This window comes from Psammomys obesus, unplaced genomic scaffold (genome assembly GCF_907164565.1).
Source record: "Psammomys obesus unplaced genomic scaffold, mPsaObe1.curated_primary_1811, whole genome shotgun sequence".
Lineage (NCBI taxonomy): Eukaryota > Metazoa > Chordata > Mammalia > Rodentia > Muridae > Psammomys > Psammomys obesus.
Window position 1 is genome coordinate 4,256,585 of NW_026596057.1, and position 6,320 is coordinate 4,262,904.

General features: G+C 44.7%; 1 protein-coding gene across 1 annotated transcript in view; it reads right to left on the bottom strand.

Moving 5' to 3' along the window:
• Nucleotides 1-3,103, bottom strand: part of Ildr2 (immunoglobulin like domain containing receptor 2) — a 55,090-nt gene extending 51,987 nt beyond the window's left edge. The window contains exon 1 of the mRNA XM_055624433.1: nucleotides 3,026-3,103. The gene's annotated coding sequence lies outside the window, so the exon portion shown is untranslated. The remainder of the gene's footprint in view (nucleotides 1-3,025) is intronic.
• Between the last annotated feature and the right edge of the window lie 3,217 nt (nucleotides 3,104-6,320).

A 6,320-nucleotide genomic window follows, 5' to 3' on the forward strand; every position in this document is an offset into this window, starting at 1 on the left:
AATAAATAAATAAATAAATAAATAAATAAATAAATAAATAAATAAATCTTCCATGCTTAAACTAGCTAGAACCAGGGTCCCTTCTTTACTACCTTTTTTTTTTTTTTTAATATTAGCATTCTAGTATGTTTTCCTTCTCAGATTCTTAAAGGACAACACCATGGCCCCATTTCAGATAGGACTGTCATCAATGATACCCAGGGGAGCTTTGCTCATGGTCTAGTTATTATTTGATGCCAATAGCTCTAATGCCTGGGCACACAGAGCTTGCTACTCATTAAGAAGACTTCCCATGTCTCCAGCTGGGCCATGCTTTCCCATTCTGCCCTCACCATGTAGATAACAACCATATATATCTATCTGATTTGTTTCATCGTCCATACATCTGAAATGAACTATAGGTGATGTCTAGCTGGCTTATGTGCTGTTCCAAGGGGACCAAAGCAGTGCTGAAAGGGGTCATTCTTCAGTGCAGAGGGACCTTAGAACAATCCTGGTTCTTTCAGGTGGGTCAGACTTCAGCCATTAAGACAGGTTAGGGAGCATACAAGAAAGTCCCTATCAACTTTTATCAACTTGTAATCTGTATTTCCTATCTAGATCTCCCCTGAGCTCTAGGCCCAAATATACAGCTTTAGTCTCTGTTTTGGTGTTACATAAGCACAACCAAGCTCATCCTGCTAAAGAGGGAGCTACAACCATTTCTTCCTTTTTAGTAAAAGAATATCATGGGTTTTTATCTGGCTAGACAAAAATCAGGAACCACAATTTCTTGGACTCTCTTGCAGCTAGCTGTGGCCATGTAACTATGTTTAGGAAGTGAGAAGTAAGGTGTACAGTTTCTAGGTCACCTCTCTACTAGCAAGCTGTTTGCCTTCAACTCCACTTTCCTTGTTCCTCCTGAAAAAAGCCTATAGCTAGGAACCACATGTTTGAAATGGTAGCTCTGACCTCACAGATTCAAACTGTAATGAGAGAAAAATATAAAGCACTTTACATTAATCACTATATCTGATGGGTAAGATCATCAGCTTTATAAAACCTAAGATTACTGAGGGGGTAAGACTCTAGGGAATGTTTGGTAGGAATTATTGAGACAACATTAAGTGAGACGGGAAGACCCAACTTAAAGAATGAATCATGCCATGGGCTGGAGTTCCAGACTACATAAAGAGGAGAAAGAGCTAAGCCCAAGCATTCATCTCCCTCTGCTTCAGGCTGCAGATGTGATGTGATCAGTGTCTCGGGCTCCTTGGCACCATGACTTCACTACTATGGTAAACTGTAGCCTTGAACTATGAACCAAAACAAGCTCTCCCTTAAGTTGCTTGTATAGGGTGTTTTGTCCCAGAGCTGCATAAAGTAACTAAGATGGTATGTTTTAGGGCATCTTAATTATAGCAGCCCATGCTATAATATAATCAAGAGGAAGAGATTAAAGGGATTTCCATGCCCTTCCTTTATGTGTTTCCCCTTTCAAATTAATTCTTGGCCATGGATGGTATTCCTAGAAATCCCCTTTTCAACCTCTGCATCCAGCGGTCCAACTTCCACCATCATATCAGTCTGTCCATGTCTGTCTGTCTGTCTCTGTCTCTCTCAGATTTATTTATTCATTATGTATACAGTGTTCTGACTGCACATATGCCCACCTGCCAGACGAGGGCATCAGATCACATTATGGATGGTTGTGAGTTTGACCGCCATGTGGTTGGTGGGAATTGAACTCAGGATCTCTGGAAGAGCAGTCAGTGCTCTGAGCCATCTCTCCAGCCCTCATGTCTGTCTCTTATCTCACTGTGCTATATAGGTTCAGATCCCATCATATCTTCTCCTACAGGTTTCCCTACCCATATCTAATCTATGCCCCACCTCGAGCACAAATCTTCTTTCTAAAATGCAGATTTGATCATGGCACTCTCCTAGCTCTAACTCTTTTTTTCAAGACTCCCTTTAGCCTTCTAGAGGAAAAAGGGGCTTCTCTTTTCTTTGCTCCCACAGCACTAAATACGTCAGCCACAGATAAGTATTTGTAGTTTTCAGAAAATTTCGTGCCCTCCCTCAGTTCTCAGTTTCACACAGGCTGTTCCCTCTGCACATTTCTTCATCCCCACTCCTTACCGTCTAACTCCTACTTATTGCTCGGGACTTCCTCAAGTCTCACTGTCACTTAAAGCTGCTTCCTGCTCTCAGTGCAGTCACAGCACACAGCAGAATCCCATCTCATTGCCTGAGATTTGGGGGGTTTTCTTAACAACAGTTCCATTCTGCAGGTTTCTAATGATTCCGCTACATAGTAAGGACAAGATTACACTTGTCAGATGACTTAGTCCAGCTGACAGGTTTCACTGTCTGCTCCCTCTCCCATCTTGCCTTGGTCCCTCCAGGTACCAGTAGAATTCAAACTCTACAGACTGGGCCACAAGGTTTCCTTTGCCCAGTGTAATAGGAGCAGATAAGTCAGGCATGCCCTAAGCAGAGGTTTTAAAGGCACTTGTGTGATTAGGTTCCGCACACCGCCTCTGTATGGCCACCCGATCCCCCCAAGCACTTGCCCTCTGCTCTGAGAACAACACGACCAGATAGCAGTTGTCCTTCACACCGAGTATTGGAATCAAAAGACAATTGCTACCGAGTCAAATCCACCAAGTCTAGCCAACACTCAGCTACCCACAGCTAACTGCAGCATCCGTGTGACATGATTAAGAAATAAAGACCAGCAACAGTGAGCTGTTGAGATTTACTTCTTGACGCCACATCAAAATGCTAATAACTGTACCTAGCCTGGTTCGTGAGAAGCACTTAGCCCAACATCGTCCTCGGGGTTTTTACATGGTTTCGTTTGAGTCGTCTAACGAGCGCTGTGAGATGAGATAGCTTTCCACGTCAAAATCAAAGGCAATAAGATAAAATACTCACATGGCATTCAAATCCAAGTCAGTCAGTGCTAACCCCACCCCTAAACACACACGGACACATGTACCCACATGCACGTACACGCTCACTCACAGTGCTGCCGTCTCACCTGTTTCTCCTCTGTATCAGTCCCTAGGGAAGCCCACGTACAGGAGTGACAATGAGAGGGCCCTGCTCCTGAGCCAAAGAACGCCATCCTGTAACAGGGGAAGTTGTATGTTCTTCTGAGTTCTTTCTTGTTCCTTGGCCCGTAAAGAACTCCACGCATCCAAAATGCTTTCTTTCATTTTCGGAGAGCCAAAAATCTAGCTCAACAGCCACGGCTTTAAGCATGCATATAGCTCAGTCACATCTTGCATGGCTCCTGGGTGTATAGCACCAACGCCTGGTGCCAAATGTTCACCAGTGTCTGTTCTGTCCCCAGGACATAGTCCCTGCCTGTCTGGAGTATTCTCCATGAATTCTCCCCTACCCCACCCCCCACCCGAACACCACAGGACTTAATTTAGGGAAAACCAACAGCCTATCTTTCTCACTTTCCCCTGAACTATTTTCCTGGATTCCATAAACCCTAAGTCCCAATCCCCAAGATGCCATAACAGCCATCATGAATATTCACTAAAGTCATGAGTTAAAGTTTGAGCCACGTTAACCAAAATAGAAGGATTCCTTGGATTCAGCCATAACTTGAAACAGCCAAGTTATGGTAAAGTGGTGACACATTGTATCTCAAGATTTTTTTTTTTAATAAATAAAAACCCGTGGACATATATGTCCCTCATTTCTTCCGAGCCCTGGTCTTTTTGAGCATGGGATAATGTATATGAAAGCCATCCAGCACAGAGAAAAAAATCATAGCACAAAATAAGAACACAAGCCAATGCCTTTCTGTATGTTTCTGACTAAAGAAAAGGAAGGATAAATACCAAAAGGAGTAAAAATTTAAGTAGGTCCTGGAAATTGAAGGGATATTCCAGGGCCATTCAGGCCACCTAGTCCAAAGTATTTGCCTCCCTCTGTCCCACGGTGAGCACCCAAACTCATCTTCCAAAAGCTTAATGCTAATCCATTGGTTCTTCTGAAAAATCTCAACAACAGATCTCCCTTCCTAGCTGGTGTGTGTGTGTGTGTGTGTGTGTGTGTGTGTTTTCATTCTAATCACTAATTAGAATGGAAAACTAATTAATGAAGAAGAATTAATTAATGAAGAAGACTGAGATTATCTCAGTTTTATCCACTGGGTGAATTATAAAAGGATGAATGGACCTGTCTCTCTTGACCTTTGATGTTCAGGTCATCAAAATTAAATGGAGAGAAAACTCAGACTCAGAATTACACAGCCAAAAGTCACCCTAGAAATCACCTACTTTACAGACTATAAGACCAAAACATAAACCTGCCCAGGGCTATGCAGCTATTTATGGAAGAGCTAGTCCTTGAACCCAACCTTCAAATCCCAGGTCAGAGATCTTTCCATCCACCAAGTTCTAGTACTAAGACTGCTAACACTAGACCAAGCACTAAGTACCTGGAATAAAACTACTAGCACATAGGAGCACAGACCTCACAATAACACAAGTAATATCCATACTCAAATCGTTGCCAATCAGCCACTCAGCAGACTCACATGTCCAAACTGTAGGCAAGTGATAAGGGTACTAAAACAGCCCCCTTCTTCAAATCCCATGAGAAGAGCCCAGGCAGGGGGATGGTGAGTATGGGGTGGCTATGATAAAGTATTGAAAGAAGTTTTGATATAAACAATGTCGCTTCTGAGGAAGGCAGAACATAGAAGGGAGGGAGTGTAGGCACTATATGGGACATGAAAGGGAATAATGGAAGTTGAGGTACCAGCAATCTCTAGGAGAGTCTTCCTTTCCCAAGATTAATAACACTTTAAGTCTCTATACCCACTATCCTGGTCATCAGACAGCAAAGTGCCCTGGGTAACAGCCTTGACGCAGTAACCTCCCTACCCCCTCCAGACTGGGTTAGGAGGTTTTCTTAGGCACTAGCTAGCACTATCATCCACAGTCCCACAACCAGTGTCTCTGCTTCTGGGTTGGGCTCCTTGAAGGCAGGGCTGTGTCTTACACATCTTACTAACCCCAGTGCAATGCCCAGGACATGGCAGTAACTCACTGATGGCATGAAAATAAACTCTCACTTCAGCCATCACTTCTTCGGGAACTTCATTTCAGAGTCAGTTTGGGCTGGGATCCCATGTTTTAGATTGAGCAGGCCCATTCCCCATGACATAGCTACCTATGTAGCTTACAGAACCATCAACCACAAAATTATCTGAGTGCTCATTTGAATCACCATCTAGACTGACCCTTCTCTGAGGGCACGGGTTGTGTCCGTTGTCGCTCTATTCTCAGCACCTCCAGGGGCACTCAGAAACCACAGGAACTGAGTACATGCCTTCAGAATGGGTTGAGAAGCAATGAAAGAGTGCCAGCAGACACACTGATGGAGCAAGCAGTCTCCACCGCAGAGACACGCTCAAGAGAGCCTCCAGGAAAACCTATGGCTAGCTCTATCAAAGCAGAGCCCTGGCATGTCTCACAGCCTCCGATGCCAGGGAAGATGAGATGTCACCTTGCTTGGAACAAAGACTGAGCAAGCCCTCCTTCGGGTCTTGTTGCTAGATGGCACCTGTTGCTGAAACAGCAGCTGGCAAGCATTTTGTTTTGCTCAAAACAACAACAAAACCAATCTACTGCAGGATGTAGCACCACAGTAACAATGAGAAATCAGGAGGCTGAATATATACAAGGAAGAAGAGGTATTGGGTTTTAGCAGTGAAAGACAAGGAAGGAGCTATTACAGCCTGAGGAAAAGAACCGGAGTGTTGATTAGAAATCGCTCAGCCTGCCTTAAAGCTGAAGCAGGAAAGTAGAATAGTGAAGAGAGAGAGAGAGCATGGGGGAGGAGGGAGCGAGGGAGGAAGAGAATGAATGTGGTTTGTTCTTGGCTGTTTCATTTTTAATCTGCTTTTTCCTCTCTCCCTCCCTTTTTTACCGTGTCTCAACAGAGAATTCATTGATTGGGCTGGGCCGAAATCTCTTACCTTTCCTCTATGGTTCCTGAGTGAGGAGTGAGTCTAAAGCCCTCTCATTCCTGGCTCTCCTCAGGCCCCCTCCCCTGGCAGCCATTGTTAGCTCCTTATACTTTGCAGAGGCTGAGAGGCAACCTGTCCATCAGCACCTCTGACAGCAGGGAGGGGGTCAGGGGATGCCAAGGGTTAGTCAGTGGCATCCCAGGGGTCACTTGTAGACCCCCCCCCCGCCATCTGACAGCTGAGACGCCCGGGTAACCTGTTGCCTGTTTCCGGGCAAAGCCAGCTCTCCAGGTGCAGGCAGCAGAAGGCACAGACAATGCAGCACCTCCCTCCAAACAAA